The sequence below is a fragment of the Camelus dromedarius genome, chromosome 4 (genome assembly GCF_036321535.1).
Source record: "Camelus dromedarius isolate mCamDro1 chromosome 4, mCamDro1.pat, whole genome shotgun sequence".
Taxonomy (NCBI): domain Eukaryota; kingdom Metazoa; phylum Chordata; class Mammalia; order Artiodactyla; family Camelidae; genus Camelus; species Camelus dromedarius.
In genome coordinates, this window is record NC_087439.1 from 96466497 (window position 1) to 96491955 (window position 25459).

Sequence of the window (25459 nt, forward strand, 5' to 3'; positions counted from 1 at the left end):
CCTTCAGCCTCCTCTTCCTCGAGGTGACCATTTTCCTCTAATTGGAGCATAGAGAATGCACCCAGTTGTTGGAGGTCCCCACCATTTGCACTGTTATTGATCAGATACCAAAATGGCACTTGTGGGATTTAAAAAGCACCATTTATATTCCAGGTTTTTATGCAAATACTCTAAAAATGGAAAATGAGTGTAAACACTTTCTTCCTTTCAAACTGCAAACTCCTGGACAGAAAAAATATCAGTGACTGTGATCCAAGCTGTTCCGTCACGAGCTCGCTGGCCACGGATTTCAGGGCGGATCCTGGGCCTGGGAGTCACCCCCGACCAACAGCCCTAACGAGGTAGCACACAGTACACAGAGAGCGTTCCCCAGTGGCCCGGGGACGTGAAGGGGACATGCCTGTCCTCTGATGCTAGCGTTCAGCAACTCTTCCTTGGGGGGAGAAGTCTCAGTCAAAAAAACAAAGTAAAGCTGATTTCCCTTCATATTCAGAGTTCAGACAGCATCCCCTCGGAGCTGGGCGTGAGGGTCTTTCTGAAGAGGCGGAAGGAAAAGTCAGCTGGGCCAGAGGAGGGAAGGCAGACTTAGAGGAGAGGCTGGCGCGGGTAGGCCTCACGCCCCGTCGGGGACCCGGCGCCCCCCCCCCGTCACCATCATCCAGGAAGAGCGGAGACCGGGAGGCCTCTCACCCATCCTTCCTGGTCGGGGACAAAGAAATAAAATGGAGGAAAACGGAGTCAAGTTAAATAACTAAAAACCTTTTAAAAAATGCGTAGCCTGGAGAAGTTCCATGTCACCCCTTAACCCTACGTAAACACACACACACACATTTTCTTCTTTAAACAGGGACACCCAATCCCTGTCTCCCCTGGGCACTCGGGAGAGCCCTGCAGCCCACCGCCTGCTGCTCTGCTGACCTCTGTAAAAGAGACGCTCGCCACACACCCCAAGTGTTTCCCCAGAAGGCCTCATTGATGAGTTTTTATATTTAAGATATAATCAGAGTTGTAACACACACGTTTAATTCCAAATTCATTCTTTAACACCTTTTAGGTCAAATCTGTATGTTTATTTAGATAAGTGTTGAGGACTTTTTAAGTCAATTTTTCAACGAATGCATTTCAAGTTTTCAGAAGAACATTTTAAAGCATGTATACAGCTTTTAATTTAAGATCTGCTAAAGCTCAAAAGTGTCGTGCAGAAGAGAGACCATAATTTCTAATTATAAAGCACTGGGGACGATAAATTCACATGACCTTTTCAGGGAAGTTTACAACCGGGCCACAACGGGGCAGGGACTTTATGAGGGGTCAGGGCATGCGTGGTCACCAAGGCTCCCCGCACATTACTTAGGTAGCCTACAGAGAGTCGCAGTCCGCACGCCCTGGCACCACCCCCGCTGCCCGCCTTTCTAAGACGCTGCGGTGCATCCAAGTGTGATGTGAAGCTTCAGTCCCCAAGCCTGGATTTCAGTTTCTGAAAACAGAACCCAGACATCCTCATGTTAAAGGAACCTTAGGGTTCTTTCACCCCAGCCCATTATATCACAGAGGGGAACCCGAGTTCTGCTGAGAGGGAGGGACTAGCCTAAGGGCACGCCTCGTCAGTGACAGAACACAGAATCCTGACTCCTTCTCATCCTGTTCAGCTCGGCTGCATAGGCTGGAGGTGGATGTGGCTGGGTGTTTCCCTTTTTACTTATGAGATAAAGCAGCATTTAAACTGCATGTCTTCCTGTTCCCAAGTTGTATATCTAAAATGGTGAAACATAACTTATACAGCAAGACGGGAAATGGGTGAACGCAGCCTCCCTAGTTAACGCCAAGCCTAGCTCGAGGGGCTGCACAGTCATCCCAAGAGAAGTCAAATCCCGTGCCTCCTCCCCCTTAACTCCCTCTTCATCCACCACCATCGCCAAGTGCCTTGCCCTCCCTCAGTCCCCTGGTCCCCTAGTTCCCTGGTTCCTTGGTTCCCTGGTTCCCTGTTTCCTTGGTTCTCTGGTTCCCTGTTTCCTTGGTTCCCTGGTTTCCTGTTTCCTTGGTTCCCTGGTTCCCTATTTCCTTGGTTCCCTGGTTCCCTGTTTCCTTGGTTCCCTGTTTCCTTGGTTCTCTGGTTCCCTGTTTCCTTGGTTCTCTGGTTCCCTGTTTCCTTGGTTCCCTGGTTCCCTGTTTCCTTGGTTCCCTGGTTCCCTGTTTCCTTGGTTCTCTGGTTCCCTGTTTCCTTGGTTCCCTGGTTCCCTGTTTCCTTGGTTCCCTGGTTCCTTGGTTCCCTGGTTCCCTGGTTCCCTGTTTCCTTGGTTCCCTGGTTCCCTGGTTCCTTGGTTCTCTGGTTCCCTGTTTCCTTGGTTCCCTGGTTCCCTGTTTCCTTGGTTCTCTGGTTCCCTGGTTCCCTGGTTCCCTGTTTCCTTGGTTCCCTGGTTCCCTGTTTCCTTGGTTCTCTGGTTCCCTGTTTCCTTGGTTCCCTGGTTCCCTGTTTCCTTTGTTCCCTGGTTCCCTGTTTCCTTGGTTCTCTGGTTCCTTGGTTCTCTGGTTCTCTGATTCCCTGTTTCCCTCTTTCCTTGGTTCCCTGGTTCCCTGTTTCCTTGGTTCTCTGGTTCCTTGGTTCTCTGGTTCCCTGTTTCCTTGGTTCCCTGGTTCCCTGTTTCCTTGGTTCCCTGGTTCCCTGTTTCCTTGGTTCCCTGGTTCCCTGTTTCCTTGGTTCCCTGGTTCCCTGTTTCCTTGGTTCTCTGGTTCCCTGGTTCCCTGTTTCCTTGGTTCTCTGGTTCCCTGGTTCCCTGTTTCCTTGGTTCGCTGGTTCCCTGGTTCCCTGTTTCCCTGGTTCCTTGGTTCCCTGTTTCCTTGGTTCCCTGGTTCCCTGTTTCCTTGGTTCCCTGTTTCCTTGGTTCCCTGTTTCCTTGGTTCTCTGGTTCCCTGTTTCCTTGGTTCCCTGGTTCCCTGTTTCCTTGGTTCTCTGGTTCCCTGTTTCCTTGGTTCCCTGGTTCCCTGTTTCCTTTGTTCCCTGGTTCCCTGTTTCCTTGGTTCTCTGGTTCCTTGGTTCTCTGATTCCCTGTTTCCCTCTTTCCTTGGTTCCCTGGTTCCCTGTTTCCTTGGTTCTCTGGTTCCTTGGTTCTCTGGTTCCCTGTTTCCTTGGTTCCCTGGTTCCCTGTTTCCTTGGTTCCCTGGTTCCCTGTTTCCTTGGTTCCCTGTTTCCTTGGTTCCCTGGTTCCCTGGTTCCCTGTTTCCTTGGTTCTCTGGTTCCCTGGTTCCCTGTTTCCTTGGTTCTCTGGTTCCCTGGTTCCCTGTTTCCTTGGTTCGCTGGTTCCCTGGTTCCCTGTTTCCCTGGTTCCTTGGTTCCCTGTTTCCTTGGTTCCCTGGTTCTCTGTTTCCTTGGTTCTCTGGTTCCCTGGTTTCTTGTTTCCTTGGTTCTCTGGTTCCCTGGTTCCTTCTTTCCTTGATTCCCTGGTTCCCTGTTTCCTTGGTTCTCTGGTTCCTTGGTTCTCTGGTTCCCTGTTTCCTTGGTTCCCTGGTTCCCTGTTTCCTTGGTTCCCTGGTTCCCTGTTTCCTTGGTTCCCTGGTTCCCTGTTTCCTTGGTTCCCTGGTTCCCTGTTTCCTTGGTTCCCTGGCTCCCTGGTTTCCTGTTTCCTTGGTTCCCTGGTTCCCTATTTCCTTGGTTCCTGGGTTCCCTGTTTCCTTGGTTCCCTGGTTCCCTGGTCCATTGGTTCCTTGGTTCATTTGTTCCTTCTTAGTTCCTTTGTTCCATGGTTTCTACGTCAGCTGGTTAGGCTTTTGCAAAGCTTCCTAGTTGGCGGTCACCTTCCAACTTCTCTCAAAATAAAAGTCAGTCATCACATCTTTCCTTAGAACTCTGCTGTGGTTCCCATTGCCTTCAGAAGGAAATCCAAATTTGGCAGCAGGTCCGATGAGACTCTTAAGACTGTGGCCCCAAGCCTCCTCCCTGGTACCACTGATACAGCAGTGCACGCACCTTGTTCATGTGCCTGGCGTGTCTTCCGGTGGGAACCCCCCACTCTCAGGGCCATCAGCCCCCCAGTCCCATGGTGGAAGTCCAGCCAATCAGGGTCCTGTGCTCAACTCCTCTGCTGGAGCAAGAGGAGAAGATTGTTTAATTAGTGTTGCCATCCCAGGAGAATATGACCCTGGAGTGTCATGCCTGCCATCCCCAGGCACAGAAGAGAGAGCCCCGTGCACACACAGAGGGAAGCAGAGCTGAAGGCTGGAGAGGGAGAACAGAGATACAAGTATCATCACTGAAACTCCTGGATCCAGCTAAGCCTGAAGCCAACCGGAGTCTGAGCTTCCAAGTTGTGAGCCAACAAATTTCTTTTCTGTTAAGCAGGTACAGGCTGCATCTGTATCGCCTGCAACCAAGAGAGTGCTGGCCCCTGAGCCCCTGATCTCCCAGCCACAGGGACCCACCCATGGTGGGGACACCAATGCCTCTCACCCTGTGAGTCTCAGCATGCTGTCATCTCTCTGGTAGCCTCGCTCACCCTTTGCTGATGTCTTTCCCAGCACCCCGGACCTGCGGGCCCCTCCCTCCTCAGTGCCCCCCAGCCTGGGTTCATGACCCTAGGATACCCCTCGAGGGGCTGATGGCGAAGGGCCTGTTCCAGGGCTCCTGCCCCACTGCTCAGCATGGTGTTAAGCCCACAGTCAGTGATAGTTAATAGGCCCTGGGCTAACCCTCCGTCTTCCATTCATCTCTCCCCGCAGCGCACAGCGAGGCGAGCGCTTCTGTTAGTGCGACCACCAGCCCTGCGCTCTCTCCCCTCGTCAGGGGCGCCAGGATCTGCTGGGCTCCACGTGAAAGTACGAAGTTTGAAGAGTGGGGGCTGGGGGTCGGGGGAGGAGGGGGCAGAGGATGTAAGTGACAGGTTTTAAGAATAAAAACAGCCAAGACGGGAGAACTTACAGGAACAATTTGAAAGGGGGTGTGAGGAGAGAAAACAAGCCTTCCTGATTCATGAATGAAAGTTAGGCTAAATTAAATCGAGCGCCTCCTAGAACAGCACTGGACGGTGGCTTTTCCCAGTCCACCGTGGTTAGAAAGCTCCTGTGTGGTGACACGTTTCCAGCAGGACCATGAGTCACTGAACACTTCCTTTCTTTCTGGCGTAGTAAGATGCACTGGGTTCATCTTATACAAGTTTTGCCGCAGACCTTAAGCCAGCCATTTCTCCAAGGAGAGACCACAAGCTGGACCCCGGCGGGGCTCACTGCCGCTGGGTCACAGTGTTTCTGCGTCTTTTCAGTGGCCCAGACTCAGGTGAGACCTTGTTTAAGAGCAAACACATCATGAGCTCATAGTGACGTTTACAACATGCTTAGAATGACTTGGTCTCGCCTAACTTCTTTCATTTTCAATTTGTATCTCTTTTCTTTTCGGCTGAAAATCTTGATTTCCAAAGAGGTAGACATAATAACTTATTTGCTTTAGCTCACGGTTTCAGAATGACAACAGCAATATTCCTAGAAATACAAATACCAAAACCAGCGCAAGCCTTTGTGCAGCTCCCTCTCGCCTCGCCAGTCTGTCCCTCCAGGGCTGGATGGAGTCAAACCACAGTGCTTAATGCGCTCTTAAACTATCTGTCTGCATGGTTAAGCCACCAAGATGACACAAAATTAGGTACATTTGTCTGATTTTGCTTTTGACTTTTTAGAGATTCCTATTTTTTCTCATTTGGGTTTAAATTTTAAGTAACTATGTAAAACATTTATATGATTTCAAAGTCAAATCTGCCAAACAAGGTTTACGCAGAGGAGCCTGGCTTCTGTCTCAGACCCCACACCCTGCTTTGTCTCTCCCATTCTTTTTAAGCCAGTGTTGGTCTTTCTAGTGTTGTATGTATGTATGTATGTATGTATGTATGTATGTATGTATGTATTTATATTTTTAAAAAACGTTTGTTGGTTTTTTTTGGGGGGGTAGATAATTCAGTTTATTTGTTTACTTATTGGTGATGAGGTTTTTCCTTCTTTCTTTTACTGGAGGCACTGGGGATGGAACCCAGGGCTGCGTGCATGCTAAGCACGCGCTCTACCACTGATCTATATTCTCTCCCTCTAGTCTTATTTTAACTTGAAATCTGGTATACACTCCATGTGAAAAACATCACACTATGAGAGTGTTGCAAGAACAACTTTGACTCTAAAGGCACTTAGCAATGTGTAGCCAAGGCCCATGGCACTCCCACATTACAAGTGACTCTGTGTCGCAGGGAGGGTGCAGCTCAGTGGTAGAGCACGTGCTTAGCATGCACGCAGCCCTGGGTTCCATCCCAGTAACTTTATTAAAAAAAGAAAGAAAGAAAAAAAGCTAACCAGGTGGATGTAACTGAAATGAAAAAACCACACCAAAGACAAGAACAACAACAAAAACAAGTGAGTGTGAGTGAGGTCAAGAGAGAAGCGCATGGCCTGAAGGGTGGGTCAGGAGCAGGACCCGTCCAGCTCGGCTGAGCACCCTCCTCAGAGTGCCCGGAGTGCCGGCGTCCCGGGTCCCTGTTATGGAGGGTAGGACCCACGCCGGCGGGTTTACTCAGGAACAACTTATTAGAGGGTGTGACAGAATTGCAGTGGAGCTGACAGACTCTAGGCAGAGCTGTGGGGACTGCCTTGCAAACTGTGCAGCAGAAATGGAGTCAATGCCTCACTGCCCCAGGGGAACAGCGACTCCAGAACCAGCCTGGAATCAAAGCGGCCCTGCTTCCCGCATGGCTGCCACTCCCAGGCCACACCACTCCAGCTGCGTTCCACTCCAGGAAACGGGGGCTCACCCCCACCTCCAGATGTCCAGCACCCAGACACCACACGGCCAGGAGCACTGGCCATCTCCACCACTGGGCTGAGCAAGGGTGGGGCAGGGCCGTGGCCCTCTTCCTCTCCCACATCCCACAAGAGTGCATCTTGCAGACAGGGCTGCCAAAGTCTGAAAAAGGTCATTTTTGGTTTTTCATCCCCTGCAACTCAGGAAAGAAGAGTAGAAGAAGGAATGGGAGGGAGAGTGGGCACCTGTTCATCATCCCACCACGTACACTGGAGGAACAGCGACGTCGGCATTGTGGTGGCAACATTAGAGACCAAGGGTATAGATGCTATAATGAGGGCTTGTCATATGCCCTCCCGAGCAATTTTTCAAGGGGAAATTTTTCAAAGGGATTTTCCTAAAGTAGAATCTTACCTGTATGTGCCATGTCCCTTGGACATCAGGCATCGGCCCTTTGTAAGCCCAACCCTGCCTACTGCTGTGACTTAGGCAGTTGACTGGCTCTCAGATCCGCCTGCCAGAACCTGTACTCCTGCCCCGGCAGCAGGAGAGACAGAGCCAGGTGGAGCAGGCTGCAGGGCAGGCCCTTCTCTTTAAACACTCTGGGGCTCAGGGGTGGGACGTCTCTGGGCTCTTTAAGCCAGGCGGGAAACGGGGTCTGGGCCCTCGGTTTCTCCAAGACCAGAGACAGAGAGCTGGTAAAGAGCCTCCAGTCGCTGCTGTTCTGCTCCAAGAGGAGCAGACGTTGAAATGCTAGCCCCAGAAGGCGCAGGCCCGTGGGTGCGGGAAGCCTCGGGGAGGCTGCGTCCCCGCCAGAACAGGGCGCTCCCCGGGCTCCTCTCACTCCCTCTGTTTTGTTCCTTAAGTTTTATTTTTAAAGAGATACGGAAAGCTCTTCTGCTGTGCTGGATTATCCGAGGGCCGTTCCGGAGCGGGAGAAGGGGCGGTCAGGCGGGGCAGGCTGGGCGCGGCGACTCCCAGGACCCCGCCGCTTTCGGATTGTGCAGCCCGCGGGCCGGGAAGGAACTGCGAACAGCGCTGTTTCGTGGCTGCATTTGGGTGAGGGCCTCTCCCCCAGCTCTGTCTTCGCTCGCCTCGCCGACTGCGGCGGGAGAAACGTCCCCGGAGCGGCCGGGCCCACTCACGCTGCCCGCCCTCGGGTGTCCCGACGCGGTGGTCGCAGCCCGGCCGGCCCCAGGAGCGGCTGCGGCCGAGCTCCCCGGCCCCGAGTTCAACGGCAGTAAAAGGGCCCCGCCCGCCCTCCGTCCCGCGGCCTGCCTGACAGCCCGCTAGGCCCGGGCCTAATTGAGCGCAGGTCACCTGGGAATAGGTTCAAAGGCATCCAGGCCGTAAACCACCTCCAGGCCCCGAGCCAGAGCGGCCTGGCGAACAAAGAGCCCCCGAACCACTTCAAACGCGCCCGCGCTCGGCGTCCAGATGGCGCGAGGCCGGCGTCCCCCGGCGTCGCCCGCCGAGGCCCGGCCCCGCGCCTGCCTTCCCGGGGCTGCCTGCGGGCGCCCAGCGCAGGGGAGGCCGAGCGGCTCCCCAGACCGCCCTCTGTCCACGGCCGATTCGAGAAGCAAAGGGGGAGCGCCGAGACTGGGCCCCGGCACCGCGGCCTAGCGGACGCCCCCGCCCCCCTCCCGCACCCCTGGCCGGGCGGTGCAGGTGGGTGCGGCGGGCACCAGGCGCTCCCGCGGATACTCGCTGTGGCGCTGCGGTTTTAAAGCGCTTAGAAGGCCTGTCTGCAAAGGGCTTCAGGGCGGGGGCTCCCCAGCAAGTTGGGGGTGAGGAGCTCCCCGATAAAACGGCTGGACAGAGCGGGCCGCCTCTCCATGGATCCCTGCGGCCCGTGCGGGAGAAGCGGCGTCTACAAGAGCATCCGAGTGTCCGCACGCCCGCGGTCTGGACGCCGGGACTAATGCCCGCGCACGTCCCCCACCTCTGGCTGAACTTGGCGGGCCACGGTGCGGACTCGCTGTGCGCTCGGGAGCAGGCCAGGCGCACTCGGGCCCAGGTGGCCCCGGGGCTCCCCGTCGCGTCCTCACCTCCTGGGAGCGCATCTAGGGTAAGACTCGCCTCCCGTGCCCCTCGCACCGCGGGAGAGACCCCACAGCCCAGCGGGGCCCGAGTTCCAGTTACGGAGCAGACAAAGCCAGGTCGGCTGAGCGCAGGGCGCGGGCGGCCGGAGAGCGGTCAGAGCCCGGGGTTGGGGCGCGGGCGGCGCGCGAGGGCCCGGCCTCCCGGGTGCCCGCCGGGGCCGGGGCTGAAGGGGGAGGCAAAACTGAAAGTGCCGCGCCGGGGGGCGGGGGCGGCCGGCGAAGGCCCCAGAACTTGTCCTGCCCCCGGTCGCGGTGGCCAATCAGAGCGCCGCCCTCGCTCCTGACAACTATTTAGCAACCCAGCCCGGCTAGAGTTTCCAAAAAAGTTAGAATAACTTCCTCTCCCGGAGACCTCGGTTTTGCACAAGCCGGCCTTGAAATCAGAGCCTTTCGAGCAACTCGGAGAGCGTGTGCTCGGCAACCGCGGGCTTGGCCGGCGGCGCGCGCTCGGCGCCCGGCGCCCCCAGCCCCACGCGCGCCGGCCAGGCGCCATGGAGGAGGGCTCCAGCTCGCCCGTGTCCCCCGTGGACAGCCTGGGCACCAGCGAGGAGGAGCTCGAGCGGCAGCCCAAGCGCTTCGGCCGGAAGCGGCGCTACAGCAAGAAGTCGAGCGAAGATGGCAGCCCGACCCCGGGCAAGCGCGGCAAGAAGGGCAGCCCGAGCGCGCAGTCCTTCGAGGAGCTGCAGAGCCAGCGCATCCTGGCCAACGTGCGCGAGCGCCAGCGCACCCAGTCGCTCAACGAGGCCTTCGCCGCGCTGCGCAAGATCATCCCCACGCTGCCCTCGGACAAGCTCAGCAAGATCCAGACGCTCAAGCTGGCGGCCAGGTACATAGACTTCCTCTACCAGGTCCTGCAGAGCGACGAGATGGACAATAAGATGACCAGCTGCAGCTACGTGGCCCACGAGCGCCTCAGCTACGCCTTCTCCGTGTGGCGCATGGAGGGCGCGTGGTCCATGTCCGCCTCCCACTAGCGCCGCGCCACCCACGTCCGGACCGGCGCGCCAGGGTAGGTGCTGCGCGCGCGACGGGCGCCCTCCGCTGCGGGGGGCGGGCGGCCCGGCCCGCGCATCCTTCCTGGTGGGCGCCCGCGGGCCGCGGCTGCGAGGATGGGGCGCGCTTTTCCTCCCGGCAAAAGATTCGGGTCTATTGGGGGAGTTCCCAGGTCCCAGGGGCACCCCTGTGGTGTTTTGCAAGCTCCCATGTAGGGTGTCCGTCGGCAACGGGCAGACTGGTGACAGCCGCGTTTTCCATCCTTGGTGCTCTGTGTAGGGAGATTTGTAGGTAACTGTAAGGGGAGTGGGCATCAGAACTGCCTGGAGCGGCCAGGGGCAGAGATCTGGGTACCTGCTGCCCTTTGCGTCCCTCCGAGGGGAGGCCGCCCGGGAAGTTGCCCTAGCCAGTCCGTGCCGGGCTGTGGCTTCGCCCTCTTCCCGGGGAGCGGCGGAGCGCGTTCGTCGTGCGGACACCCAGTTCTCTTTGGCTGCTCGTGCAGGGCATCCCGGCCTGCGCCTCGGGGACCTGGCCGTCGGCTCAGTGGCTGGCCGGGTGGGCGCAGAGGTGCAGATCGGCGGCGCCTAGGTTTGCCTGGGGAAGGCAGGAGAACACTGCCCTGCGCTGGTGGCTGGCTGGCTACGGGGCCAGGGCAGCCCGAGAGCCGGGGATCCGGGGCGCCAGGCCGAGGCTGAGGCGCGGAGAGCGGAGCTCCGAGGCCGGAGGCACACACCACGGCTGGGAACCCCGGCTGTCCGCAGGCAGGTGGAGCGGATCTTGGAGCTGGGAGCCTCTGGCCCCAGCCTTGAACCTCCAGAGTCTAGGAGGGGTCTCTGCCCGCTCCCCGACCCGGTGTTCCGCCGGCTGGAAAGCGAGAGGGGTCCAGGCTGGGAAACAGGTTTGCGGGGAAAGGGAGGAGGTGCGGCGGGGCCCTGCGCGGGAGAAGGCACAGGGGTACGGCTGCTGAGAGCACCGGAGGTTCTGGGTTCCTTCAGTAGAGCGCGCGGGCGTCCTGCACCGGCCCCCTTTCATCAGACGCCTTGAAGTCCCTTAGACAATCCTTTAACTGCAGAGGTGCCGTCTTGTCTTTTCCAGAAGGCCCTGTGAGCATTCTCTCTTCATCTCCCTGAAAATGGCTCTCACGGACAATGAGATGAAGGGTGCAAGATTTTGGGGGTGGGGGAGAGGGCCAGGTTAAAAATCGTTTCTACTTAGTATGTTTTAGTTTCTTGCTCATCTTGCAGTGTTTTTGTAAGTCTCTACTTCACACAGAAGGAATTTAGATTAACCCAGAGCAGGCAGCCACCTACTCTCTATTTCTTTTTTATGTGTCCTCTAGTATCTGCAAGTGTTTTTGCTGTGGCTACGAAAGACTGATCTAGCACAGGTGGATTTTATTTTATTTTTTAAGTTTTTAATTTCTAAATAAAAAATTCTTTTGGTGAAATAGTCCCTTAAGAATACACATTTTATAGGTTTTCAAAAAAGAATTTTTAGCAGGGAATAACTTATGGGAATCTTCTACTATCTCTGTCAAAAGCAGATGGAAAGTGTCTCAATCACATATTTCCCTAGGAAAGAAAGTTTGGATTGGCTGAGTACTAAAATGCTACAGTGGAATGATACATTAATTCTGGTTTTTGCTGCCTAAATTATGAGCATCCATTAGTTAATTCCATTTACCCTTTATACTATCCATAGTTTACAGCACATCTGAAATACGAACAAACAGATGAGGAATGTCATCTTTTTAAAATGTACACATATAGCTTTGTTTAAGGAAAATGTCAACAGAATTATCATTAAGACTTCCCTCGAGAAAATTATGGAAAACAAAAGCAAGAGGTATTATTTTAATGCAAGAATTTAGTAGGAGCATTTAAAATTCATTTAAAAATAATTACCTTCCTAAAACTTAGAGAATCAGATACAGACCACAATGAAAGATTATATAAAAAATAAAAGGCATTACTTGTAATAAAGAAATGAAAAGTGGTAACAGTTTGCTTGGGGGGAAAATCCTTAAAATGTAAGAGATAAACACATTCAGCTAAAGAGCGAACGATCTCTGTGGGGCCCATTTGTTTTTATTTTTATCTACTTGAATGTAACTGACTAGTTCCGATAAACCAGGTTCTTGAGGTAGGTGGACATCCACGCTGCACAGGAAGAGAAGGGACCGCGCTAGCACACTGATACACTGACACCTTGTTTTTATGTATCAGGCACATTAGACAAACTTTGTATTCTTTTTGTTTTTTAACCCATTAGCCTTTGGAGGTATAAATATAGTCATTGGGTTGATTTCCCAAAAATGTTGGTCCATGGCATTTGATATTTATTTGTAACATTTTTAGGAGGTGCTAGTTATATATATTAGTGAAGAGTTTCTCAACTTTTCCATAAATCGTAAGGGATTTTGATGTCTGTTTGGAGATAGAAGAGCTGCCTCTAGATGAAAAGCAACGACATTCAACACCAAAATCATCCTTTGATATAAAGAGAAGCCCAGGAGGTGCCGGAGCGCCGCCGGTGCTGTGTTTATCCTGACTTTCTTTGGCCTGCTATTTAAAAACAGAAATAGACAATAAATCAGGTGTCTTTGGACGGTCAGCTGGGTTCGTCTGATCGGGAAATCTCCAAAGGGGTTTTCAGTATTCGCATTAAACGCCCGAGCCCGGGAGCAGAGCAGAGGCACCTGGCTAGGATGGTGTAGGAAACGTACTTATCGGATATTTCCCCTCTTCTCTGCTTTGTGGTTAAAAAGAAAAAAATCTTCTCTAACTTCTGTAATAGGCATAAATTTTCAATAGGTTCCGGTACTCAAGAAAGTAATTTTTTTTCCCTGAGAACTTTTAGTTACTTTGGAGAGCAGAATGTGCCCCTCTCACCACCCAACATATGTAAGCCTTTTCTTCCCTCCTGAACATTTACTTCTCGAAGGTGTTTGTTAACTGCTATATTTGGAATGCTAGCTGGTCTCAAAAGAAAATTAATTCCCTCTGGAGAATGGACGTGCAGAATCCTAGGAGACCTTTTGGTTGGTCACGGGAGGAAGTAGAATGAATGCCCAGCTACCTGAAATAGACTGTTTTGTCATAAAGCACCCATTGAAAAGATCCGATGTGAGAGCTGAACTCCGTCATGTGGCGATCGTTCCCTTAACTATCTGTCGTCCTTCCTTCAACCTTGCAGGAAGCAGGTCCCGCTACCCATCTGGCCAGAGTGGGGGCTGGAGTCTCGGGACTTTGAGCACGGCTGTTTGAGGCCGTTGGAAATATAGTACTTTTCGGAGGTTTTCTGAAAGCTGTACTATTTTCAGACAAGTCTTGAGCCTGAAAGAACTGTGTTTTCATCATCCTTGCCTCACTGTGTTCTGGATAGACGGCACAGATGCCAGAATCCATTCGCCTGGCAAAAAGATCATAAAGTAAACTCTTTTTGAGCAGTGCACTGTAACTCATAACTTTAGTTTAAATCTGGGCTTTGAAAAAAAACAAATATTTTAATAAGGCAATTTTAAAGGCTGAACTTTTATGACAGTTTTTAAGCTTAGTATTTATATTAATCTGTTCTCACTGGTGTCTTTAAAAACCCTGTGAATGTATGCTGGAATGTCTGTTTATGTTTGTGTCTTATCCTGGGAAAGGATAAGTGTGCTGCAGAAAGCAAACCAAATACAAAGCTCTCTGCTAGCGAAGAGTTCACAGATGAGGCAGTAAAATTCAAAGAAGAGATGAAGAAGTTAGTGTAGCCAAGAAACAGAACGCTGTACAGAAGACATGGAATCTAAGAGACACGGACATGGGTGTGTTCGAACGTAAAGCCAAGATGAAACACTCAAAACAGAAACTACTTAAGAAAATATTTCACATGGTCACCTGAGCCTGCACATGTGATAAAGCTGTTTGGAATGAAGCACGCTCGCACACACGCCCGGGTGCATGTGAAGCTGGCGACATCTGAGCGAGGCCTGGAGATTGTATCAATGTCAGCTTCCTGGTTGCGATGCTGTATTACAGTTTTGCAAGATTACCGTTGGGGGAAACCCGAGTGAAGAACACAAGGGGATCTCTTCGTATTATTTCTTACCACGTCATGTGAATCTCCAAGCATCTCAAGATAAAAAGTTTGGAAGAAAAGATATTCCACAGGCATTAAAAAAAAATCCTGTATTCAAATGAGCAAATTATATAAGGGATTATTATGCCTGTGTCAGAGTAATAAACTAAAAAGTTGCTTTGAGCAAAAATCCACTTTTTTCTGCTGTCTTTGCATTATTGCATTTTTTCAGAATATTAGGAATTTCTCATATTTCCAACATATAATTAACTAGAGGTGGTTCCTTATAATTGTAAAACTGAGAGCAGAATCCCAGAAATCTGAGAGAAGTATCAGTCAATACATTCATGCCTATTCTAATAGAGAAGACATTTTTCAAAGGAATTTTAGGAAATATTTATCTAAAACCAATACATCATTTGCTTTTAAGATACTAACTCTATATTGATTTACATCACACCCACACCCACACACACACACACACACACACACACACACACACACACACTGTTCTAAGGCCAATGATTTTTCAAAATTACTCATTCAAGTGTAGAGATTGAAGTTTTAGTATTTAGGGTCATGCACAGTTGGAGGGTGGGGAGACAGAGAGACACAGAGAGAGACAGAGAGACAGAGATATCAAATCCTAAACTCGGTCGTGGTTATTTTAAATTCATATCTGTTTTTAATAGGAAGGTATTTTGTGTTTTGGTTCAGTAGTGAGTCTTTGAATGCAATTTAATTATATTAAATATGCCTTAATTTAATGTTTGTTTTGGAATGAGGCAGTGACATTAACGCTGTGGTTTCCATGCCGATGTCAACCAAGGCTCTTCAGTGATTACTAGCAGTTGTCACGCTAAAAGGAGACAGATCAGAAGGAGCCAGCGCGTAACTTGACTCTGACATAAAGAGAAATTTTTTGTGGCTATTTGGAAATAGAGTCATTTTGATTCAAAACAGTGTTTTACGTGCTTCAAATATCTCTATTATTTAATGTAAACTCTGTTGTTCAGAATGATGTGACCCTGTGATTACGGGCGAGAAGGACCGTGGCGCAGCCGCGAGGCGTGGCGCCTGCGGAGGCTGATGGCTTTCTCCCCGTCATGACGGTTTCCGCTGACATTCGACCAGGGAGAGCGCTGGATGACCAGCTTTTTGTGTCATCTCCTGCAGAGCTGAGTGATCTTGCATCTCACATCCTGGGAGCGATGCCCCTGTGGCTGCATGCTTCCCTCCTTTCTTCAGACCAGAACTTCCCCATCAATTGAATGAAGGTCAGGGTTGGGCCCAAAGAGCGTTAAGTTTTCAAAGTCAGTTATTCTGGAAAATATGTCTTTCTTTTTAGCTCATATTCGACCTTGCAAGTAGTCACTTGCATCTTTGTGGGGAGAAAACGGTAAATTGGGTCGTGCTGCCTGCCGTTAGGTTCGTTTTCCCTGCTGTTGCACTCGATGGAGAGCTCGCGTTTGTTTTTCTGGATGTACAGATGTGGTGTGGGATGGACAGGAAAGATCTGGGCTGAAACTACTTTTTGTTAACCCTTTGATGGTGACAAAATGCCCAACCCCAACCCCACGGCTGAGGTCTGAGGTGGGGTCACAGCCAGAGCCTCTCCATGGCATCGGGCAGAGCAACTCAGAGAGAAGCCGAGGGCAGCTGTTTAGCCTCGTGTTTGGGGTGGGGAGGCGGGGGGACCCTTTCTGCAACTCCCCCTGGGGAACAAATGCCCCAACTTTTGTTGTTTATGCTGTTTTTCTGTTGCTACACAAATAAAATGCCACAGTGGCCCTTCCGTTAAATTCATGACAAATGTGTCCCTCTTCTTAGGGATTTGAGAGCTTTTTGCTTCAGAGGCAAGTGGGGGTTCCTTGAGGGACAGCTTGTAAAATAAACAAAGTCCCTGAAAGAAAGCACAGGCCGATTGTTCATCGTCTGAGTCTGCCTGACGTTCTGCAAGTCTGGGTGCAAGCAGGCATCGTGTTCTTCCCAGCACGAGACCTAGAGATGCATATTGAGTTGCTGTTTCCTTTCATTAATCTCCCTTCTTCAAGTCGATTTGTTTGCAGGGCCGGCAGTGGGATCAGAAGGCAAAAGCCGTTAGCCTTGCTTGACTTGCGGACCTGCCGGCGCGGAAGTGCCTGCTGCCTGGCCTCTGCTTCCGGGACTCGGCCGGGGAAGGCGGGGGTGACAGGGCAGGCCGGCCTGCGGGCTGAGCGAGCTCTGTGCTGCGGCCCGCGCCCGGAAGGCTGGGCGCGCGCGTGGAAGCCCGTCCTGGTGAGACGGCCCCGCGGGCGCCGCAGCGAGGTGCTCACGGTCTCTGGAAAATGCCAGGATGGCTGCACGTTGGCGCAGAAAGGCGGGAGGGAAGGCTTTACTTCCCTCCTCTGATCCGACACCAACACACTTCTCATGTCTGATTGGGTTCGACTGATAAACATCTTCACTGAGGGTGAGTTTGCCTGAACTGAGATCATTTTGGATTGCGTGCGGCAGATACACTGGCTCCTAACGCGCCGAGTCGTCAGGGCGCGCGCAGCCAGCAGCCCGCCCTGTGCCGGACGTCCGTGTGCGGCGGTGGGGACCTGAGAGAGCTGGGGCCCTTTGTGCGTCTTCCTGTCTGGTGAGCATCTCTTCTGCAGCAGCTCCCTCTCCGATGGCCGCCCCCGGCCCTGCCTGCGCCCAGAGTGTGCTCCGCAGGTTTTCTTTGGCTGAGATCCGTTATCGTTATCACTAACCGAAGTCTACCTGTGGTGCTGTGTTATAGTAAGGGCAAAGGCCTGGCACGAAGCCCGCCAGCGGCTCCCGGTGACAGCGGAGACGCGAGCGGGGGGGGTGGGGTGGTGAACGCATCCTCCCGGCTCCCTGAGCTGCGTGGCCCCAGGGCTCTGGGAGCTCAGTGCGGCCCAGCAGCAGACGCGCGGCCAGACACCACCCGCACCGTCTCCGTGGCTGCCTCTCCTTACTGCTCTCTAAGAAAAATGTTCCATTGACACCAGGACGGAAGCGCCCCAAATGGACATCTGTCCCCTGGGAAACCGAGCTGTCCCGTTTTTGTTGATTTTTCTTGTGCAAAATGACCTGCTTCAAACCACCCACAGCTGCACGGGACCACGTGGTGACCCCAGGAGCGGGTGCGCTCAAGAATGGTGTTCCCGGTGTCCTTGGGGGGCTGAGCCCGGTCTCACGCACACAGCACCACCTCTTCTGTGCAATGGCTCAGGTGTGATAAAGGGCAGAATTAACTCAGGTCTGTTTTGCTGGATGTTAAATTACCGCCAATTCCTGAACTCTCTTTTAGACGATTTTTTGAGAATAGGGGTTTTCTTGTAATTAAACAGTAAGCAGAAAGCGTGGACTGTGCTGCATTTATCTGCTCATCTCGAAGGTCGCTCTTGTGCTACGTCCACTTCTGTTTGATGACGTTTCACAAAGGATCAGTTCCGCATCAGTGCACTACTGAGGGATTTAATCTCCTCATGTGTCCCCGGTGCCTCAGTAAACACGGATCGATCCTTTACACTCCGTGCTATGACAGAGGCAACTTTTTCAGGTGTGGCGAAGGACAGGAGAAAGTGAGGATGCGAGCGGGAGAAGTGACGTGTGGAGAACTCCACACGGGATGGGGGGGTGCGGGGGCCAGGGCCTCTCTCACAGGGAAACAGAAGGATGGGGTGGGGTGTGGGGCGCCTCCCTCTGCTGCTCCCTGCAGACCCGTTACCTCTCCCCTGGGGTCCCTCAGAAACCCAGAAGACAGTGCTTTATCAGAACAAGCACCCTCTTGCCTTCCCAGAAAAGTGACATTTTGTAAACTCCAGTACCTCAGCGCTGCTGCAGTGACGTCCCAGGTGGGAGGCTTCCGGGCCACGGGGCTTAACGAGGACCTGCAGGACCTTCACTTCCCACGTGCTCTGGGGGGTGGGGGTGTCAGCACCACCCGGCCAGGGCGTCAGAGACATCCCACAGGTGGCCCCCGACTTTCAGGAGCCTGCCACAGTCACTGGGTGCGTCAGGTACCAGAGAAAGCAGAGGACCCCGAGAGTGCGGCGGCCAGGGAAATCACTGGCAATGCACAGGGGTGGGGGCCCGAGGAGGAGGGTGCTCAGCCAAGCCAGATGGGTCCTGCTCCCGATCCACCCTTCAGGTCATGCGGACGAACGCCTGAGCCCAGCACGGCTCAGCGTGTGCCAAGGCCAGTCAGAGGGCTTGGCAGCTCAGTGTTCCTTCCCCTCCTGGAGGTACAGCCTCACCACCAAATTCCACTAGAAAGACAGTTGACTTCCAGGAGCTCACACCCGCCCACCTCCGGGGTCTGCAGGGGAAACAGAACAAGCCTGGCTTTGCTGGGAGAATGCAAATGACCATATTGTCCACCTCACGAGGCATCCTTCTGCTGGGCGGCAGGCCTCTCCGAGTGGTGCTAAAACATCATTTTCACTGATGACAGACTTCATCCTCCCAGCTTGTTCCTCAGAAGTGTGTCGGGGTGGCGGTGCCTCGAGCCAAGCTCTTGGACAGTCAGCTTGTGTTGTGTATATATATATATTTTTGACAGTGACAGCAGCGTTAATTACATAATTCCACTTTTTCTAACCAGAAGGAGGCAAAGGGGGCACAAGGACATGGAAAGCCACGCGGGGTGCTTCTGGCTCCGGCCGCCCGCCGCAGCTCCCCCGGTCCGGCTGCCCCGGCTCGGCTCTTCCCGGCCCGGCTCCTCCGGCCCGGCTGCCCCGGCTCCCCCGGCCCGGCTGCCCCGGCCCGGCTCCCCGGCTGGAACAGTGACTCGCGGGTTCGCAGGGCTCTTTGCCGTGCGTGACTGTGTGTCGTCAGCGTGACTCGTAGCGGGGATTTTGGCTGTTCAGTGAAGTCACTCTTCCCAGAATAAATCGTATGTAGTTCTTTCCCTTAAGAGACTTCTCTGACATGGTATTTTTCTAATTTGGGAAATTTTAATTAGACAGAAAGCAAAGGCTGTCGCTTCTGTGGAAGCAGGCTCGGTCCCGAGTGAGTCTGTGGGCGAAGTCCGCTGTCTTGTGCCTCGGAGGTCAGCAGTCCGAACGGAACTTCCCTGGGGTTGCACGTGCAGGGGGCATCGCTTCCCCTGTCAGCCCTGCAAACTCTCTGTGGTCGTGGGCATGTCACGGCCTCGCTGGGACCCAGTTTCCCTGTCTGTAAAATGATGGAGGGAGGCTCTGATAGTCCTCCAGGTGTCAAATTCCAAAAGCCAGTAGGACCTCCCATTCCGTCCTGGGTATGGACCCCAAGGAATGGAAAACAGGTGCTCAAACAAAATCGTGCGCCCGTGTTCATTGCAGCACTGTTGACAGTACCAACCGCACAAGCAGCGCGAAGGCCTGTCAGCGGAGGAAGGGGTCAGGACGGCGTGGTCTGTCCACACCGTGGGCTGTTACCCAGCCAGAAGGGACGGCGCTCCGATTCACGCTGCAGCGCGGGTGAATCTTGGAAATGTTATGCTGAGGGAAAGAAGGCAGACACAAAAGATCAAATAATGCATGATTCCATTTATATGAAACATTCAGGGGAGGCAAGGTCGACTCGTGGCCGCCAGGGGCCGAGGGCGGGACTCGGGGCCGCCAGGGGCCGGGGTGGGGGCACTGGGGCAGGGCCACTTCGCGGGGGCGGGGTTTCTCTTTGGGGAGATGAAAAAGGTCTGGGACTAGACAGAGATGACGTTTGCACAACGACCTGAAGGTTGTGTGCTTAATGCTACTGAACTGTACACTTCAAAATGTTTAAAATGATAAGTTGTGTAGTGTGTGTATTTTACCACCAAAAAAAACCCAAACCAACCAACCCTCGCGTCGGACCACGGGCCCCTGGTGGCTGGGGGCCTGGGGTGGAGGTCAGCTGGGCCTTCAGCTCTTGTCTGCTTTGCGGGCCGGCGCCCAGCCCGCCCGCGAGACGCAGGGCTTGTCGGGTGGCTCTCACCCGGTCAGGTGTGCCTGCCCGAGAGCACTTTCCTTTCCAGTCTGCTTCCTAACGTGCTCATGAAAAGGCTTTCTTCCAGCAATTCTGATAGCATACTTTGCAGCATGTGGATCGGACCTCTGGAAGCCTCTCCATGGCCCCAGGGTTCTGGCCTGCTGGCCGTCGACCCAGCAGACCAGAGTAGGGAGCAATTTCCTCTGGTGGGGGTGGTCCAGGAGCACGTGAGCCCGCCACATCCAGCCGTGGGCTCCCCAGAGCCCGGGGGCCGTCCATTAATCGGATTGTTTTAGTCTGGTTCACAGGCTCACAGGCCCTCAAAGGGGACACTGTGGCCCCCCCGACTTGGTGATTCCTGCAGACCAAGGCCTCTGGCCCCAGGCCGCTCGTCTCTGGGGCCGCCTTTCTCAGGGCTGGGCCCCCAGCAGAGTGCAGAGTGGGCAGGTGACTGGCGTTGTGGGGCTGCCCCCGGGGAGAGGGAGGTGGTGAGACAGGATTCAGGGCCAGTCGGGTGGCTTTCCCTCCTTCCCGGGCTGGCCTGTGACCCCCGTCTCCCGCCTCCCAGCCGCCGTGTCTCCAGGACCGGCCACGAGGGACCAGCAGACAGTGGCTCTCCCAGTGTTTCCCACCGTGATCCAGTTCGGTCTCTCCATCACCTGCATGGGGTTACGCAGTGAGCATTTTGAGACACTTACAGAAACCCCCAAAGATAGTGTTGGGCTCACAGATTGTTTGTGCTTTGAGAATCCAGAGAGAAGGGCTCAGAGGAGCTGAAAGCAGGCCTTAGTCTCTCCGGGAGGGACGAGTCACTGAGAGCAAAGCGACATGGCTCAGCTGCTGCCACTGCCCCCTCTTCCTGGTCCTCTGTCCCCCTTCCCCCCAGAAAGAAAGGAAGCCACCAGGGAGGGAAGGAAGGAGGCAGAGACTCCCTCGAGCCGCTGAGAGAGGACTCAGACGGAGACAGAGGACAGGGCACCGGTCACCTGCCCACCCCCCTAACTGAGTCCTGCAGTTGACTGACAAGAACACGGGTCACCCGGAAAACCAGACACGTCTTGTCTCGGGCCCCCTTCGTCACCGCCGCGGGGTCCCTCCTGCAGCTGTGGGTCTTGGAGCCCAGTGCAGAGGGATGTGCTTTGAGTCACGAGAGAGTCGTTCACATTCAAGGCACAGCGCAGCCTTCCCCGGGGACACTCTGCCCTTCTCTCCAGCCACCTCTGCTTCCCAGTAACTGGGAAGCTTTGTCCACCGTGTGCCACACTCCAGGGACACCCGGCCAGCACTCCAGTCGGGGCGGTGTGCGCAGAAGGGGTCTCCACCCTTCGTCCAGCAGGTTTTCAGAAATACCATCCAGGGGACCTGAACCAAGTCGGCATCCTTGGGCGCACTGCACAGGGCGGGCGCCCCTCTCCCCCCGCCCCTGCCCTGCTCACTGTCCTCTCTCGTGGGTGTCACAACGTCTGCCCGCTCAGCTTCTCCCTTAAAACGTCTGCCACCAAAGCTAATAGAAAGTCAGGCCCCCTGGTGCACCCTGGCCGACACATTCATTTTGTCCCGTTGTGGTCCACGGCTGGTCCGGCAGGGATCACTGACATGTGTGGCACCCCCTCCCCGGCTGGGAGGCAGCAGGGGCGGTGACAGTGTACAGTGAGGGAACTGAGGCGACATTACTAGTGTGGACCCTTCACAGCCCCTGGTTCCTAAAGCTGATCATTGGAAGAACAGCAAGCACAAGGCATAAAGGAAAAGAAAAGTTCCCGGGGGCTAGGGAGGGTGTAGCTCAGCGAAAGAGCATGTGCTCAGCATGCACGATGTCCTGGGTTCGATCCCCAGTGCCTCCACTGAAAAAAAAAGAAAAGAGTAACTCCAACTCAACTGAGAATTACCAACCACCAGGAAACTGGGGTGGTCAGAATGTTGAAGTGAACGGGGAAGAAAGTATTTACAATCTGTTTTATGATGGATCAATATTCTTACTAGACAAAGAGCCCTTAAAACCCAGAAGGAAAAAGACAATTACCCAGTAGAAAATAAGGGCAAAAAGTATGAATTTACAGAAGAAGAAATTCCGTTGGCCAGGACACATATGAAAAGTGCGGAGCTTCAGCAACAGCCAAGAAATTCAAAATAAAACAGGAGGATACCACTTTTTGGTTAAATTGGAAAAAATACATATACTGTCCCCATTATTGAGGAGTGTCCTCTTGTCCTGCCTGGAAGAAGATAAATTGTAAAATCTGCTGGGAGGTTAAAAAGGTTTTAAAAATTGGAAATGGGCTTTGATTGAGCAAATCCACTTGAGTGAATCATGGCGGCTCTGCCTGGCAGCCAAGAAATTCACATCAGCTTTGCTAATATTAGTGAAATGTTCAAAATGTCCTGGGAAATTGCTCAAATAAGTTGTGGTTTATCCACATACAGACAGCAAATTTTGTGTCGTAAGCAACTATTCAGAGCATGTGACCCCAGCTTGAAAACGCAGCGTGAGTGCTTGGGTGGGTGTGATTGCCTGGGGAGAGAGGCAGGAACTACTGTCTCTAGACCAAAATGTTAATGGGACGTTTCCCTTTCCTTCTGATTCTTACTGCTTTTCTGTATCTTCCAAATCTCCTGCAAACGTCCTGGACCACTTTTGCGATTTAGGAAAACAAGTCAGTGCTTTTGCAAGGTGGGCTGGAGGTCTCATACCAGGTGTCGCGTCCTCTGGACTCTGGCTCACCAACCCCCCAGCCCCACCTCGTGAAGCGCTGCTCCTGCAGGGCGGCCCCACTGGGACCTCACTCAGTGTTACCACATCAGTTCCTCCTGAAGTAACACCAAAGTCACCTGACAAAACAGATGTTTGTATCTTCTGCAGTCCACGCCTCAAGACGCTGTCCTCTGTGTTCGCACAGTGCCTTGAATGTTAGGGTAACTGGGCACCTTCTTCCAGAACAAATGTGCCAGCACGGCCCGGCCCGGCTCCCTGCAGGCAGGGAGGGCGTGTGTCTGTCACCTTCCCGCCCTTGTCGCCCTTGTCGCCCAGGCAGGTCCCGAAAGGCGTTAAGTACGGGAATTAGCTCCTCCTCTTCCCACCTGGTCACCCCCTCGCTCTGTTTGCTTTCAGCACCCTCATTCGTCTGCATTTTCTTATTCTTCTCCATGTATTTGGGGACCTTTGTTCTTAATCATAAACCACGTCAGATGTGTGGATGCAGGTGGAGGTAACACAGTGAGTGACCGGTCTCCTCACCAGGACTGAGAGGAAGAAACTTCCAGTGGCTTTGCTGGTCACTCGTCCCCAGAATCTGAGATTAAAGTCACTCACTCCTAGCTGCTGGCCTCGTGTGACCAAGGGCACACGTTCAGGACTGAAGCTGGCGATGCTGGTGGATTTACTACCCCTCCCATCCCTGTAGAACGCGGGACCCCAGCTGCTTGCAGCCTCGTCTGGCATCGGTGTCACACCTGCACCTCGGGGCAGAGACCAGCCTGGCGACCCAGGCGGAGCCCCAGGCTCTGACTCTCACACTTCCTTTCAGATTCTCAACTGTAATCTAATTTGGGCCAGGCCTGTCTTCTTTCACACCCTGGGCTGCGCTGGATGCATACTTCTGGCACATTCTGGAACCACACTTGCCAGATGACCAAATCCTTTTCAGAAAGATGACTGAAGTATTTGTAAGTTTCCATCGCCGCCGGGTGAAGTGGCTCTGAGGCTTCCCGGAGGGAAAGCCCCGCACGCACGTCCTGGGGGCCCTCCGGCCTCTGCTCACAGCCCTGAGCACCCTGAGGCAGCACGCTCTGCTCTAATGCTCAATCCGAAACAGCGATGCCTTTGCTGCAGAGACATAAAGAAACCAAGAGGTTAACGGCCGGGTTAGTCCCCGCTGTGGGCCTCCTGCATGAATCAGAGCCGGCTGGGGAGCGAGGGTGACTCACAGCTTTTTGTCTTCTGGCTGCGCAAATAAACAGAGCAGGAAGGCTTGAATGGGATGCCAGGAGCACAGGGCGGGAGTGGCTCCCGGTCCTGAGGGTCAGCCCAGGCAGGGGGGCACAGGGGCGCAGGAGGTCCGAACCCAGGCCGAGGCCGAGATGCTGGGCCACAGGGCACAGTAGGGCCAAGGGGAGGTGGGTGCAGGCCATGGCTGCTTTGCAGAGACACTGGGCTGGATTCCACTCTGCCTGGGGTCCACCTGCCCCGCCTTCCCCGGGTATAGGAGGAACCCTGTCCCATGTCCTGCCCCTGACCCCTGCAGAAATGCCTGTCGGGCACCTCCCTCCAGCAGTTGCCCTTCTCTGAGCCCATGTGCTCTCAGGAGGGGGATCCTGGGACCCTCTTCAAGGTCCACAGTGCAAGGCCTGTGGTGGGGCCGGGCCTCAGGGTCCACAAGAGGTGGGGGGCTCTGGAAGGCCTCCAGGGTGCAGCCAGGTGAGAATTTGGGGGTGACTCCATGGGCCACCCCACAGCTGCAGGCCTGGCCGCACGGGGTGGTGAGTGAGGGGCCTCCTCTCTCCCTCCAAACTGGCTTAGAGGGCAGAGTCTCACTGCCCAGGACAGCACTCGGGGTGGGGAAGACCAGGGAAGGCGCCAAGCGCCCAGGAGCTTGGCCAGTCTAGTTGTTTAATCCTGAGAGTGACCCCGTGCGGTGGGCGCGCTCACTCCCGATTCCCAGACGGGGAAACTGAGGGGTTTAGCTCAGGCTGTCCCGCTAGCAGCAGGGGGGGTCCCGGAATCAAACCCAGACCGCCTGTGCCTTCAGCACAGTGTCTAAAGCGTGAGACTTCCCCTCTGTGTCAGACGTGGCCCAGCTCCTGTTCCTGGGATGGGTTGTGATCCAGGAGGTCTCGGATTGAGACAAGTGAGTGGCCTTCACGTGCGGCGGGCAGTTCCCCGGGGAGAGATCGGGAGCTGGACCTGCATGCTGGCTGGGCCCCTGCGGTGTTCCCGCGCCCCCGCTGCTGCCTGCGGGGGTCCAGGCAGCTCTCTTTGCTTTTCTGCACCTGTGCGTTTCTGCTTCCGTGATGTTGGGGCTCAGCTGCTTCCGTGATGTCGGGGCTCAGCGTGGACCCGGGAGCCCCGGGGTCCAGGAGTGAACAGGGTAAACACTGCCCACCCCAGTTACCCTCCCGGGCGTCTCGGCTCCGGGTGCCCCGCACACAAGCCGCAGGGGAGCCTCCGGACTCACGGAGCCGGGGACCAGCGGAACCACGCGTTACGACGTTGCACGTGGAGTCACTGGTCTGGGGCTTGTTTTCCTACAGCGGAATTAGAAACGCAGAGAAGCCTCCCTGCCTTTCCTAATGTGTGATGTAAGTAAATTAGCAGATTTAATGCTCTTGTCTTCAGCGTGGGATCAAATGTGATCCCAATAAGGGAGTATGTCCTGCTGCTCTGGGCTGTGCCCGGCAGGGGCCTGGCTCTTGGGACTCATGATCCCTTCTTTCAGAATCATTCTTTTAAAAATTTTTGTTTATTTAATTTATCCCTTTTATTAAACTACTTTTTAAGAGCTATTTAAGTTTCACAGCAAAATTGAGGGGCGGTACAGAGATTTCCCGTGTGCCCCCGCCCCCACACGTGCACAGCCTCCCCCACCATCAGCAC

At 54.0% G+C, this 25459-nt stretch overlaps 2 long non-coding RNA genes across 2 annotated transcripts in view; one reads left to right on the plus strand and one right to left on the minus strand.

Moving 5' to 3' along the window:
* Positions 1 to 1180: 1180 nt before the first annotated feature.
* Positions 1181 to 8925, minus strand: LOC135321238 (uncharacterized). The gene is made up of 3 exons (XR_010380798.1): positions 8818 to 8925; positions 3965 to 4079; positions 1181 to 1477 (listed from the first exon to the last, which is right to left on the minus strand). It is a non-coding gene; the product is annotated as an uncharacterized LOC135321238 (long non-coding RNA).
* Positions 8926 to 9233: 308 nt separating this feature from the next.
* TWIST2 (twist family bHLH transcription factor 2) overlaps positions 9234 to 25459 on the plus strand; it is a 48493-nt gene continuing 32267 nt past the window's right edge. Inside the window, exon 1 of the long non-coding RNA XR_004136935.2 lies at positions 9234 to 9880. This is a non-coding gene — a long non-coding RNA (twist family bHLH transcription factor 2). The remainder of the gene's footprint in view (positions 9881 to 25459) is intronic.